General features: G+C 60.0%; 1 non-coding gene across 1 annotated transcript; it reads left to right on the forward strand.

Annotated features, from left to right (window-relative positions):
• Positions 1–10,384: 10,384 nt before the first annotated feature.
• LOC131866485 (5S ribosomal RNA) lies at positions 10,385–10,503 on the forward strand. The gene has a single exon (XR_009365091.1). It is a non-coding gene; the product is annotated as a 5S ribosomal RNA (ribosomal RNA).
• Positions 10,504–15,000: the final 4,497 nt, after the last annotated feature.

The raw sequence follows: 15,000 nt of genomic DNA on the forward strand, positions 1-15,000 counted from the left end.
GCAATCGGGGGTGCGAGGCGAGGGATGGGGCGGGAAGGCCCCAACGGCTAGACGGAAGAGGCTTCAGGGCCGCCTAGGAATGGTCCAAGCATCGGACACGCTTGGGGCGACTACCAGTGACAGCCCCCTATCCCGCGATGCGTCCGATACGAAGATGGTTCCAAGGCGGCCGAGGAGCCTCACCGCATAGCAATCGGGGTGCGAGGTGGGGGATGCGGCGAGATGGCCCCAACGGCTAGACGGAAGAGGCCACAGGGCCGCGTCGGAATAGTCCAAGCATCGGACGCGCTTGGGGCGACTACCAGTGACAACCCCTTATCCCGCGATGCGTCCGATACGAAGATAGTTCCAAGGCGGCCGAGGAGCCTCACCGCATAGCAATCGGGGTGCGAGGTGGGGGATGCGGCGAGATGGCCCCAACGGCTAGACGGAAGAGGCTGCAGGGCCGCCTCGGAATAGTCCAAGCATCGGACGCGCTTGGGGCCACTACCAGTGACAACCCCTTATCCCGCAATGCGTCCGATACGAAGATAGTTCCAAGGCGGCCGAAGAGCCTCACCGCATAGCAATCGGGGTGCGAGGTGGGGGATGCGGCGAGATGGCCCCAACGGCTAGACGGAAGAGGCCACAGGGCCGCCTCGGAATAGTCCAAGCATCGGACGCGCTTGGGGCGACTACCAGTGACAACCCCTTATCCCGCGATGCGTCCGATACGAAGATAGTTCCCAGGCGGCCGAGGAGCCTCACCGCATAGCAATCGGGGTGCGAGGCGAGGGATGCGGCGAGATGGCCCCAAAGGCTAGACGGAAGAGGCTGCAGGGCTGCCTCGGAATAGTCCAAGCATCGGACGCGCTTGGGGCGACTACCACTGCCAACCCCTTATCCCGCGATGCGTCCGATACACAGATAGTTCCGAGGCGGCCGAGGAGGTGGGGGATGCAGCGAGATGGCCCCAACGGCTAGACGGAAGAGGCTGCAGGGCCGCCTCGGAATAGTCCAAGCATCGGACGCGCTTGGGGCGACTACCAGTGACAACCCCTTATCCCGCGATGCGTCCGATACACAGATAGTTCCGAGGCGGCCAAGGAGCCTCACCGCATAGCAATCGTGGTGCGAGGTGGGGGATGCGGCGAGATGGCCCCAACGGCTAGACGGAAGAGGCTGCAGGGCCGCCTCGGAATGGTCCAAGCATCGGATGCGCTTGGGGCGACTACCACTGCCAACCCCTTATCCCGCGATGCGTCCGATACACAGATAGTTCCAAGGCGGCCGAGGAGCCTCACAGCATAGCAATCAGGGTGCGAGGCGAGGGATGCGGCGAGAAAGCCCCAACGGCTAGAGGGAAGAGGCTTCAGGTCCGCCTCGGAATGGTCCAAGCATCGGACGCGCTTGGGGCGACTACCAGTGACAACCCCTTATCCCGCGACGCGTCCGATACACAGATAGTTCCAAGGCGGCCGAGGAGCCTCACCGCATAGCAATCGGGGTGCGAGGCGAGGGATGCGGCGAGAAGGACCCAACGGCTACACGGAAGAGGCTTCGGGGCCGCCTCGGAATGGTCCAAGCATCGGACGCGCTTGGGGCGACTACCAGTGACAACCCCTTATCCCGCGACGCGTCCGATACACAGATAGTTCCAAGGCGGCCGAGGAGCCTCACCGCATAGCAATCGGGGTGCGAGGCGAGGGATGCGGCGAGAAGGACCCAACGGCTACACGGAAGAGGCTTCGGGGCCGCCTCGGAATGGTCCAAGCATCGGACGCGCTTGGGGCGACTACCAGTGACAACCCCTTATCCCGCGACGCGTCCGATACACAGATAGTTCCAAGGCGGCCGAGGAGCCTCACCGCATAGCAATCGGGGTGCGAGGCGAGGGATGCGGCGAGAAGGACCCAACGGCTAGACGGAAGAGGCTTCGGGTCCGCCTCGGAATGGTCCAAGCATCGGACGCGCTTGGGGCGACTACCAGTGACAACCCCTTATCCCGCGACGCGTCCGATACACAGATAGTTCCAAGGCGGCCGAGGAGCCTCACCGCATAGCAATCGGGGTGCGAGGCGAGGGATGCGGCGAGAAGGACCCAACGGCTAGACGGAAGAGGCTTCGGGTCCGCCTCGGAATGGTCCAAGCATCGGACGCGCTTGGGGCGACTACCAGTGACAACCCCTTATCCCGCGACGCGTCCGATACACAGATAGTTCCAAGGCGGCCGAGGAGCCTCACCGCATAGCAATCGGGGTGCGAGGCGAGGGATGCGGCGAGAAGGACCCAACGGCTAGACGGAAGAGGCTTCGGGTCCGCCTCGGAATGGTCCAAGCATCGGACGCGCTTGGGGCGACTACCAGTGACAACCCCTTATCCCGCGACGCGTCCGATACACAGATAGTTCCGAGGCGGCCGAGGAGCCTCACCGCATAGCAATCGGGGTGCGAGGCGAAGGATGCGGCGAGAAGGACCCAACGGCTAGACGGAAGAGGCTTCGGGTCCGCCTCGGAATGGTCTAAGCATCGGACGCGCTTGGGGCGACTACCAGTGACAACCCCTTATCCCGCGACGCGTCCGATACACAGATAGTTCCAAGGCGGCCGAGGAGCCTCACCGCATAGCAATCGGGGTGCGAGGCGAGGGATGCGGCGAGAAGGACCCAACGGCTAGACGGAAGAGGCTTCAGGGCCGCCTCGGAATGGTCCAAGCATCGGACGCGCTTGGGGCGACTACCAATGACAACCCCTTATCCCGCGACGCGTCCGATACACAGATAGTTCCGAGGCGGCCGAGGAGCCTCACCGCATAGCAATCGGGGTGCGAGGCGAGGGATGCGGCGAGAAGGACCCAACGGCTAGACGGAAGAGGCTTCAGGGCCGCCTCGGAATGGTCCAAGCATCGGACGCGCTTGGGGCGACTACCAGTGACAACCCCTTATCCCGCGACGCGTCCGATACACAGATAGTTCCGAGGCGGCCGAGGAGCCTCACCGCATAGCAATCGGGGTGCGAGGCGAGGGATGCGGCGAGAAGGACCCAACGGCTAGACGGAAGAGGCTTCAGGGCCGCCTCGGAATGGTCCAAGCATCGGACGCGCTTGGGGCGACTACCGTTGCCAACCCCTTATCCCGCGATGCGTCTGATACACAGATAGTTCCGAGGCGGCCGAGGAGCCTCACCGCATAGCAATCGGGTTGCGAGGCAGATTATTGGGAAGGGAACCCCCTGGGATGCGGCTCAAGCAGTGCCCAAAGGGACTGGAATGCGGAATCACATCGAGAGACCCAAATGCTATACGAGGGCTCAAATCGAATTATCGATTTGGCCACGACATGGACGCATCGGAACGACTACCTTTGCCGAACCACTCGCAATTGCATCCATACCGAAACCAATAGACATTTCCGTTAGAGCCCTCGCATAGCATTCGGGAATCTCGCATGCCCCTCTAAATCGACCAATGCTGGCGCTCAATGAAAATCCGAGCGCTACCACCGTTCGAGCGCCAGCATTGGTCGAGTTAGAGGGGCACGGGGGAGAATGCTCCAGTCAACACCTCCCCTATATAAGTTATTTGTCCGATTCTCGCACAACCGTAGTCTGCCTCGTCGAATCAAACAACGGTCCCAGATTCCGACTTCCGTTCCGTAGAGACCCAAAAGCTAGATGGAGGCTCGCAAGAAAGAGAGTCGGCGCATAGCAATCGGGTTTCTCGAACGTTTAGGGACCGAGCTCACTTGCGGATAGGGCAAAATCCGCCAAGCAACCCAAAAGCTAGACGGGGGCTCGAATCGAATCGCCTAGGCGGCCACAACAACGACGTGTTGGATCGACTACCAGTGCCAAACCATTCAGCAAGACTAGTCTGTGTCGAGGCCGGATAGAGATTCTCAGAGAGCGCCCGCATAGCATTTAGGAGACCTGCCGCGTCCCTCACACTCGACAAATGGTGGTGCACGTTTATAAATCCGAGCGATCCCAACCCTTTCAAGCACCAACATCGGTCGAGATAGAGGGGCACGGAGGGGGCTGCGTGAGACAACACAGTCCCCTATATAAGTTATTTGTCCGATTCTCACACATCCGAAGAATGGTCATCAAATCGGACAACAGCCCAAACTTCCGACTTCCGTCCCAGAAAGCCCAAGAGCTATCTAAAACGTTCATGGCCGGAACTCGATCGCGGCTATACCAGTCCGCCAAGCAACCCAAAAGCTAGACTGGAGCTCTAGTCGAATCACCTCTGTGGCCATTGCAAGGACGTGTTGGAGCGACTACCATTGCCGAACCATTCCGCAGGTCGAGTCCATACCAAGGCCGCATAGAGATTCACGATGAGCTCCTGCATAGCAATCAGGAGACTTGCCGTGTCCATCACAATCGATAAATCCTGGTGCAAGATTTTTGCATCCGAGCGCTCCAACCAGTCGAGCACCAGCATCAATCGACATAAACGGGCACGGGGGGAGGATGCTCGAGAACACTACCTCCCCTATATAAGTTATTTGTCCGATTCTCAAGCAGCCGAAGTCTGGTCATCGAATCGGGTCAAAGACCACAACTTCCGACTTTACCCACAATGCAAGTCATCGAATCGAACATCGGCCCCCGAGTCGGACTCCATGCGTATGTCAGGTCATCGGACCCAAATTCCGCCTTCCTGCGCATGGCGGGCCATCAATATCAACTCGGTCATCGGACCCAAACTCCGCCTTTTTGCGTATGGCACGCCTTCAAATCGGTCATCGGACCCAAATTCCGCCTTCCTGTGCATGGCGGGCCATCAACATCAACTCGGTCATCGGACCCAAATTCCGCCTTTCTGCGCATGGCACGCCATCAACTCGGTCATCGGACCCAAATTCCGCCTTCCTGCGCATGGCAGGTCATCGGACACAAATTCAGACCTCGCCAATATGCCTACGTATCGAATCGGTCATCGGACCCAACTTCCGACTTCATCCATACTGTAGGGTCTTTGAGGTTGGCGCGGTGCGCTCAACCCAGGGAGTCGACCCATCGAAGCATACACCTCCCCTATATAAGCTATTTGTCCGATTCCCACACCTGTGTAGTTTGCACCTCTGACCAGGACATCGACCCCAACTTCCGAACTCGACTGCAACGACGGCACCAGCGCCTTGGTGCGCACCTTGCGACGCACAGTCCCAACATTCGCCTTCCTGCACATGGCAGGTCATCGGACCCAAATTCCGACCTCGCGAGTATGCCTACATATCGAATCGGTCATCGGACCCAACTTCCGACTTCATCCATACCGTAGGGTCTTTGAGGTTGGCGCGGTGCGCTCAACCCGGGGAGTCGACCCAACGAAGCATACACCTCCCCTATATAAGCTATTTGTCCGATTCCCACACCTGTGTAGTTTGCACCTCCGATCAAGACATCGACCCCAACTTCCGAACTCGCCTCCAACGACCGAACCAGCGCCTTGGTGCGCACCTTGCAACGCACAGTGCCAACATTCGCCTTCCTGCACGTGGCAGGTCATCGGACCCAAATTCCGACCTCGCGAGTATGCCTACATATCGAATCGGTCATCGGACCCAACTTCCGACTTCATCCATACCGTAGGGTCTTTGAGGTTGGCGCGGTGCGCTCAACCCGGGGAGTCGACCCAACGAAGCATACACCTCCCCTATATAAGCTATTTGTCCGATTCCCACACCTGTGTAGCTTGCACCTCCGATCAGGACATCGACCCCAACTTCCGAACTCGACTAAAAAATCGCACCAGCGCCTTGGTGTGCACCTTGCAACGCACAGTGTCAACATTCGCCTTCCTGCACATGGCAGGTCATCGGACCCAAATTCCGACCTCATGAGCATACCTACTAATCGAATTGGTCATCGGACCCAACTTCCGACTTCATCCATACCGTAGGGTCTTTGAGGTTGGCGCGGTGCGCTCAACCTGGGGAGTCGACCCATCGAAGCATACACCTCCCCTATATAAGCTATTTGTCCGATTCCGACACCTGTGTAGTTTGCACCTCCGCTCAGGACATCGACCCCAACTTCCGAACTCGCCTGCAACGACCGAACCAGCGCCTTGGTGCGCACCAAAAGTGCGCACTTTTGGAGGGCACTTTTGTGCGCTCCAAAGGTGCGCACTTTTGGAGGGCACTTTTCTGCGCTCCAAAGGTGCGCACTTTTGGAGGGCACTTTTTGGAGGGCACTTTTCTGCGCTCCAAAGGTGCGCACTTTTGGAGGGCACTTTTTGGAGGGCACTTTTCTGCGCTCCAAAGGTGCGCACTTTTGGAGGGCACTTTTTGGAGGGCACTTTTCTGCGCTCCAAAGGTGCGCACTTTTGGAGGGCACTTTTTGGAGGGCACTTTTCTGCGCTCCAAAGGTGCGCACTTTTGGAGGGCACTTTTTGGAGGGCACTTTTCTGCGCTCCAAAGGTGCGCACTTTTGGAGGGCACTTTTCTGCGCTCCAAAGGTGCGCACTTTTGGAGGGCACTTTTTGGAGGGCACTTTTCTGCGCTCCAAAGGTGCGCACTTTTGGAGGGCACTTTTTGGAGGGCACTTTTCTGCGCTCCAAAGGTGCGCACTTTTGGAGGGCACTTTTTGGAGGGCACTTTTCTGCGCTCCAAAGGTGCGCACTTTTGGAGGGCACTTTTGTGCACTCCAAAGGTGCGCACTTTTGGAGGGCACTTTTCCTGTGCTCCAAAGGTGCACACCTAGGTGAGCACCTTCGACCACACCTTGTAGCACACCAAACTCTGACTTTCGACTTCATCCGCAATGCAGGGTCTTTGAGGTTGGCGCAATGCGCACAACCAGGGGAGTCGACCCATCAAACCCAACACCTCCCCTATATAAGCTATTTGTCTGATTCTCATACATGCGTAGCCTGCAGGAGCAATTAGGACATCGACCCCAACTTTCGGCTTCTAAACGAAAACAAGGTCTTTGAGGTTGGTGTAATGCGAACAACTAGGGGAGTCAACCCATCAAACCCAACACCTCCCCTATATAAGCTATTTGTCTGATTCTCATACATGTGTAGTCTACAGGAGCAATTAGGACATCGACCCCAACTTTTGACTTCTTAACGAAAACAAGGTCTTTGAGGTTGACGTAATGCGCACAACCAGGGGAGTCGACCCATCAAACCCAACACCTCCCCTATATAAGCTATTTGTCCGATTCTCATACATGTGTAGCCTGCAGGAGCCATTAGGACATTGACCCCAACTTTTGACTTCTTAACGAAAACAAGGTCTTTGAGGTTGGCGTAATGCGCACAACCAAGGGAGTTGACCCATCAAACCCAACACCTCCCCTATATAAGCTATTTGTCTGATTCTCATACATGTGTAGCCTGCAACAACGATTAGGACATCCACCCCAACTTCTGAATTCGTCTGCGTTGACCGCACCAAAGGTGCACGCCTTGGTGCTCACCAAAATCCGACTTCCGACTTCTTCTGCTATGCGGGGTCTTTGAGGTTGGCGCAGTGCGCACAACCAGGGGAGTCAACCCACCGAATGCAACACCTCCCCTATATAAGCTATTTGTCTGATTCTCATACATGCGTAGACTGCAGCAATGATTAGGACATCCACCCCAACTTTTGACTTCTTAAACAAGACAGGGTCTTTGAAGTTGGTGCAGTGCACACAACCAGGGGAGTCGACCCATCAAACGCAACACCTCCCCTATATAAAGCTATTTGTCCGATTCTCATACGTGTAGTCTGCAGCAGCGATTAGGACATCGACCCCAACTTCCGAATTCGTTTGCATTGACCGCACCAAAGGTGCACGCCTTGGTGTGCACCCTGGAGTGCACTTTGGTGCTCACCTCGGTGCACACTTTGGTGTGCACCTCGGTGTGCACCAAAGGTGCGCACCTTGGAGCGCACCAAAGGTGTACACTTTGGAGCGCACCACATAGGGTCTTTGAGAGGTTGGCGCAGTGCGCACACCAAGGTGGGTGTTGAGGTGCGTGCCGAGGTGGGTGGGTGCTAGGGTGCGCTCCATGGTGGGTGCCAGGGTGGGTGCGTGCTAGGGTGGATTCCAAAGAGGGTCATAGGGTGGGTGCCAAGGTGGGTTGGTGATATAGTGGGTTCAAAGGTGGGTACTAGGGTGGGTTCCAAGGTGGGTCACAAGTTGGGTGCCAGGATGCGTGGGTGTTAGGTTGGGTGCCAAGGTGGGCTCCTGCGTGGGTGGGTGCTAGGGTGGGTTTCAAGGTGGACGCGAGGGCGGGTGCCAAGGTGGGTAACAAGTTGGGTGTTAGGATGGGTGAGTGCTAGAGTGGGTGCCAAGGTGGGTGGGTGCTAAGGTGGATGCCAAGGTGGTTCACAGGGTGGGTGGGTTCTAGGGTGAGTTCCAAGGTGGGTCACAGGTTCAGTGCTAGGGTGGGTGTCAAGGCGGGTGTCGAGGTGCCTGGGTGCTAGGGTGTGGATGCCAATGTGGGTCATAGGGTGGGTACTAGGGTGGGCTGCAATGTGGGTGCCAAGGTGGGTAACATGCTCGGTGGGTTCTAAATTGGGTGCCAGGGTGGGTGTGCACCCACCTTGCCCGAGGTGGGTGCCAAGGTGCCAGTGTGGGTGGGTGCTAAGGTGGATGCCAAGGTGGGTGAGAAGGTGGGTGATAGGTTGAGTGGTAGGATGGGTGGGTGCCAAGATGGGTCACAGGGTGGGTGCAAGGGTGGGTAGGTGCTAGGGTTGGTGTCAGGGTGGGTGGGTGCTAGGTTGGGTTCCAAGGTGGGTGCGAGGGTGAGTGTCAAGGTGGGTCACAGGTTAGGTGCTAGGATGGGTGAGTGCTAGGGTGCAAAGGTGCCAGGGTGGGTGCTAGGATGGGTCGATGCTAGGGTGAGTGGCAAGGTGGGTCCACAAGTGTCAAGGTGGGTGCCGAGGTGGGTGCCAAGTCGGCGACTGCTATGGTGGATGCCAAGGTGGGTCACGGGGTGGGTGCCAAGTTGCTAGGTTGGGTTCCAAGGTGGGTGCCAACGTGGGTGCTAGGGTGCGTGGGTTAAAGGGTGTGTCACAACGTGGGTGCCAGGATGGGTGCGCACCCACACTGGCCAAGACGGGTGCGGGTGCAAGGTTGGGTTCCAAGCCCGGTCACAGGCTGGGTGCTAGGATGGGTGGGTGCCAAGGTGGGCACCAGGGTGGGTGCACCCACCCTGGCCAAGGTGGGTCACGGGGTGGGTCCTAGGGTGGGTAACGGGGTGGGTACTAAGGTGCGTGCCAAGGTGGGTCATAGGGTGGGTGCCAAGGTGGGCACCAGGGTGGGTGTGCACCAACCCTAGCCAGGGTAGGTCACGGGGTGGTTGTCGGGGTGGGCGTCAAGGAGCCAAGGTGGGTGGCAAGTAGCCAAGTTGCGTGCCAAGGTGGGTGTCGGGGTGGGTGCCAAGGATCCAAGGTGGGTGCCAAGGAACCAAGGTGGGTGTCTGGGTGGGTGCCGAGGTGGGAGCCAGGGTGGGTCCCAAGGTGAGTGCAAAGGTGGGTGCCAGGGTCAAGGTGAGTGCCAATGTGGGTTCCAAGGTGCCAGGGTCAGGGTGAGTGCCAATGTGGGTTCAAAGGTGCTAAGTTGGGTGCGAGGTTGGGTGCGAGGGTGGGTGGGTGCCAAGGTGTGCTAGGTGGAAGCCCGGGTGGGTCGGCATCCCATGGGTGTCGAGTTGGGTGCCTGATGGGTGCTTCTTGTCAAGTTTTAGTCGTCGGGACTCATTTCGAGCCTTAGAGGTCGTTTCTTGTCCGGTTGCCCTGTCTTCGACCTGGGAACCCAATTTTGGTCCTCGGGTCCCATTTTTTTTTGTCTCGCATCCCACTTTTGGCCTCCTTTTCGGGGTCGATTCTCGTTTTGGGCATCAGAGCATGTTTCTTCTCCTAAAACCCAATATTTGTTTATTAAGTCTCGGAACACATTTTTGTTCTCGTGGACCCATCATGGGTCTTGGAACGCATTTGTGGTCCTTGGGTCCCATTTTGCATCCCGAAACTTGTGTTTTGGTGCTTGATCCCTATTTTGGGTGCCCACCTTGCACCAAGTGCGCACCCGGGGCAAACCGAGCGCCTTGGTGCACCAGGGCAAGATCGAGCGTCGCACCCGAGGCGCCCCGAACATGCACCAAGGTGCACTCGGCCCACATGTGAGCGCAGGTCGTTGCGCCCGAGGTGGTGTGTGGGCACCGCGTTGCAGACGGGACACTGCACGCACACGACGCCCCCTCCAGGTGCACGCACGTAGGCCGGGCCGGGTGCACACCCGACGCCCTAGCAAGGTGCGCGCACCCGGGCAGGGCTCACACTTGGCGAACGGGGCGCACTTCGCGAGGGAGGGTGTGCACCTCGACGGGGGTGGGTGGCCGGGGTGGATTCGCACGTGGGTCGCGGTTTGCTAAGTACACACTGCGACAAGCTCATAACGGGTGCGATCATACCAGCGTTAGTGCACCGGATCCCATCAGAACTCCGCAGTTAAGCGCGCTTGGGCCGGAGTAGTACTGGGATGGGTGACCTCCCGGGAAGTCCCGGTGTTGCACCCTTTTTTAGTTTTTCGCCGGGCGTCGCAATGCTATTTGAATAAACCTTTTGCCCGTTTGCGTTCTCGTCGGGGCCGGGCCGGGCCGGGGTGCGCTGCCCGCACTACCGCGCGCGCGGGGGCGACACCGAGCGCGCACCCGAGGCGCCCCGAGCACACAGGCCACGGTGCAACCCGGGCGTTGTGCGCGCACCCCGGTGCGCCCGAGGTGCTGCGCGCGCACCCAGGTGAAATCGGTGTGCACCTCGGCCAGTGCGCGCTCGGTCGAGTCGCGCACGTTGGCCAAGGTGCACGGTGATGTTTCTTACTCTAAGGTTCCGCACCAGACGCCCGGGACAGGTGAGCGAAGCTGGGCGGGGCCGGGTGCGCGGCCGGGGCAGGTGCACGCAGCTGGAGAGAGCTTTGGAGCACACTTCGGAGCGCACCAATGATGCGCTCCATTCAAAAGTTTCCTGAAAAGGCAAAAAAAGTTGAGATTATAGAATTTCCCACTTGAGAGATTGTAAAAAAAAAAAATTTAAAATGAAGGAAACGCGGGTGCCAAGGTGTGCGCAGCCCAGCCAAGGTGTGCGCACCAAGGCGCCCACCCTGGCGAAGGTGCACGCAAGGTGCGCACCCGAGGCAAACCGGACAATTAACCCAACTTTCGACTTCGCGCGCACCTTGGAGCGCACTTCGGAGCGCTCCTTGGTGCGCACCAATCTTGGGCACCTCGGAGTGCACCATGGCGCCCACCAAGGTGCGCACCCGGGGCAAACCGAGCTCCGACTTCGTGCGCACCTTGGAGCGCACGAAAGGTGCGCACCATGGCGCCCACCAAGGTGCGCAGCCCAGCCAAGGCGTGCGCATCAAGGTGCGCACCCTGGCGAAGGTGCGCACCCGGGGCAAACCGAGCTCCGACTTCGTGCGCACCTTGGAGCGCACAAAAGGTGCGCAACCCAGCCAAGGTGTGCGCACCCCGGTCAAACCGAGCTCCGAATCGTGCGCACCAGAGGTGCACGCCATCGTGCGCACCTTGGAGCACACTTCGGAGCCCTCCTTGGTGCGCGCCGATGTTGCGCACCTCGGAGCGCACCCGGGGAAAACAATGCAATTAACCCGACTTTCGACTTCGTGGGCACCTCGGAGCGCTCTCGGGTTCGCACCTCGGAGCACACCGAGGTGCGCACCTTTGATGCGCTGCCTTCACCAATTTCCAGAAAAGGCAAGAAAACATTGAGAAGGTGTGCGCACCGAGGTGCCCACCCTGGCGAAGGTGCACGCGAGGTGCGCACCCGGGGCAAACCGGGCTCCGACTTCGTGCACGCCGCACCTTGGAGCACACTTCGGAGCGCTCCTTGGTGCGCACCAGGGCGCGCAACCCAGCCGAGGTGCCCACCCCGGCGAAGGTGCACGCGAGGTGCGCACCCGGGGCAAACCGGGCTCCGACTTCGTGCACGCCATGGTGCCCACCGCGGCGAAGGTGCACGCGAGGTGCGCACCCGGGGCAAACCGGGCTCCGACTTCGTGCACGCCGCACCTTGGAGCACACTTCGGAGCGCTCCTTGGTGCGCACCATGGTGCCCACCAGGGCGCGCAACCCCGCCGAAGGTGCACGCGAGGTGCGCACCCGGGGCAAACCGGGCTCCGACTTCGTGCACGCCGCACCTTGGAGCACACTTCGGAGCGCTCCTTGGTGCGCACCATGGTGCCCACCAGGGCGCGCAACCCCGCCGAAGGTGCACGCGAGGTGCGCACCCGGGGCAAACCGGGCTCCGACTTCGTGCACGCCATGGTGCGCACCGCGGCGAAGGTGCGCACCCGGGGCAAACCGGGCTCCGACTTCGTGCACGCCGCACCTTGGAGCACACTTCGGAGCGCTCCTTGGTGCGCACCAGGGCGCGCAACCCAGCCGAGGTGCCCACCCCGGCGAAGGTGCACGCGAGGTGCGTACCCGGGGCAAACCGGGCTCCGACTTCGTGCACGCCGCACCTTGGAGCACACTTCGGAGCGCTCCTTGGTGCGCACCATGGTGCCCACCAGGCCGCGCAACCCAGCCAAGGTGTGCGCACCAAGGTGCACGCGAGGTGCGCACCCGGGGCAAACCGGGGTCCGACTTCGTGCACGCCGCACCTTGGAGCACACATCGGGGCGCTCCCGGGTTCGCACCGGCGTTGCGCACCGTGGTGGGCACCTCGGAGCACACCAAGGTGGGCAGCGAGGTGCGCACCTTTGATGCGATGCCTTCACTAATTTCCATAAAAGGCAAAAAAAAAACGAGATTTTAAAATTTCCGTTTTGAAAGATAGTGAGAAAAAGGGAATGCTGGTGCCATCTTGAGCCCGCCCTGGTGCGCAGCCCAGCCAAGGTGTGCGCACCAAGGTGCCCACCCTGGCGAAGGTGCGCGCCCGGGCAATTAACCCAACTTCCAACTTCGCGCGCGCCAGGGTGGGAGCGCACCCAACAACCGGGCCTGGGAAGAGCCAATGCGAGAAACCCCACCAAACGCTCTGACAAAAAAAGAGGGGGCGCTCCAGTAACCCCGCTTCGGAGCGCACCCTGGGCAAACCCAGCCAAGGTGCCCACCCCGGCCAAGGTGCAGGCGAGGTGCGCACCCGGGGCAAACCGGGCTCCGACAACGTGCACGCCGCACCTTGGAGCACACTTCGTAGCGCTCCCGGGTGCGCACCTCAGAGCACACCAAGGTGGGCAGCGAGGTGCGCACCTTTGATGCGCTGCCTTCACTAATTTCCAGAAAAGGCAAAAAAAAAAGGAGATTTTAAAATTTCCGTTTTGAAAGATAGTGAAAAAAACGGAACGCGCGTGCCATCTTGAGCCCGCCCTGGTGCGCAGCCCAGGTAAGGTGCCCACCCTGGCAAAGGTGCGCACCCGGGCAATTAACCCTACTTCCGACTTCGTGCGCGCCAGGGTGGCAACCGGGCCTCGGAAGAGCCAATGCGAGAAACCCCACCAAACGCTCCGACAAAAAAAGAGGCGGCGCTCCAATAACCCCGCTTCGGAGCGCAGCCGGGGCAAACCCAGCCAAGGTGCCCACCCCGACGAAGGTGCACGCGAGGTGCGCACCCGGGGCAAACCGGGCTCCGACAACGTGCACGCAGCACCTTGGAGCACACTTCGAAGCACTCCCGGGTGCCCACCGGCGTTGCGCACCGTGGTGGGCAGCGAGGTGCGCACCTTTGATGCGCTGCCTTCACTAATTTCCAGAAAAAGGCAAAAAAAAATGAGATTTTAAAATTTCCGTTTTGAAAGATAGTGAAAAAAAAGGAACGCGGGTGCCATCTTGAGCCCGCCCTGGTGCGCAGCCCAGGCAAGGCATGCGCACCAAGGTGCCCACCCGAGGTGCACACCCGGGGCAAACCGGGCTCCGACTTCGTGCAGGCCGCACCTTGGAGCACACTTCGGAGCGCTCCTTGGTGCGCACCATGGTGCCCACCAGGGCGCGCAACCCAGCCAAGGTCTGCACACCAAGGTGCCCACCCCGGCGAAGGTGCACGCGAGGTGCGCACCCGGGGCAAACCGGGCTCCGACTTCGTGCACGCCATGGTGCCCACCGCGGCGAAGGTGCACGCGAGGTGCGCACCCGGGGCAAACCGGGCTCCGACTTCGTGCACGCCGCACCTTGGAGCACACTTCGGAGCGCTCCTTGGTGCGCACCATGGTGCCCACCAGGGCGCGCAACCCAGCCAAGGTGTGCGCACCAAGGTGCACGCGAGGTGCGCACCCGGGGCAAACCGGGGTCCGACTTCGTGCACGCCGCACCTTGGAGCACACATCGGAGCGCTCCCAGGTTCGCACCAGCGTTGCGCACCTTTGATGCGCTGCCTTCACTAATTTCCAGAAAAGGCAAAAAAAAAACGAGATTTTAAAATTTCCGTTCTGAAAGATAGTGAAAAAAACGGAACGCGGGTGCCATCTTGAGCCCTTCCTGGTGCGCAGCCCAGGCAAGTTGTGCGCACCAAGGTGCCCACCCTGGCGGAGGTGCGCGCCCGGGGCAATCCGGGCTCCGACTTCGTGCACTGCATGGTGCCCACCAAGGCGCGCAACCCAGCCAAGGTGCCCACCGCAGCGAAGGTGCACGCGAGGTGCGCACCCGAGGTGCACACCCGGGGCAAACCGGGCTCCGACTTCGTGCACGCCGCACCTTGGAGCACACTTCAGAGCGCTCCTTGGTGCGCACCAGGGCGCGCAACCCAACCAAGGTCTGCACACCAAGGTGCTCACCCCGGCGAAGGTGCACGCGAGGTGCGCACCCCGGGGCAAACCGGGCTCGGACTTCGTGCACCGCCGCACCTTGGAGCACACATCGGAGCGCTCCCGGGTTCGCACCAGCATTGCGCACCTTTGATGCGCTCCAATAACCCCACTTCGGAGCGCACCAGAAACCCCACTGGACGCTTGGGCAAAAATGTAATGCGCACCCGAAGCCCCTACCCAGAAATCCCCAGTTCGGACATGGGGAGCTGCAACGGTAAAAAGCCTCACTAAACTCTCGGACGGAAAG

The sequence above is a fragment of the Cryptomeria japonica genome, unplaced genomic scaffold, assembly GCF_030272615.1.
Source record: "Cryptomeria japonica unplaced genomic scaffold, Sugi_1.0 HiC_scaffold_148, whole genome shotgun sequence".
Classification (NCBI taxonomy): domain Eukaryota; kingdom Viridiplantae; phylum Streptophyta; class Pinopsida; order Cupressales; family Cupressaceae; genus Cryptomeria; species Cryptomeria japonica.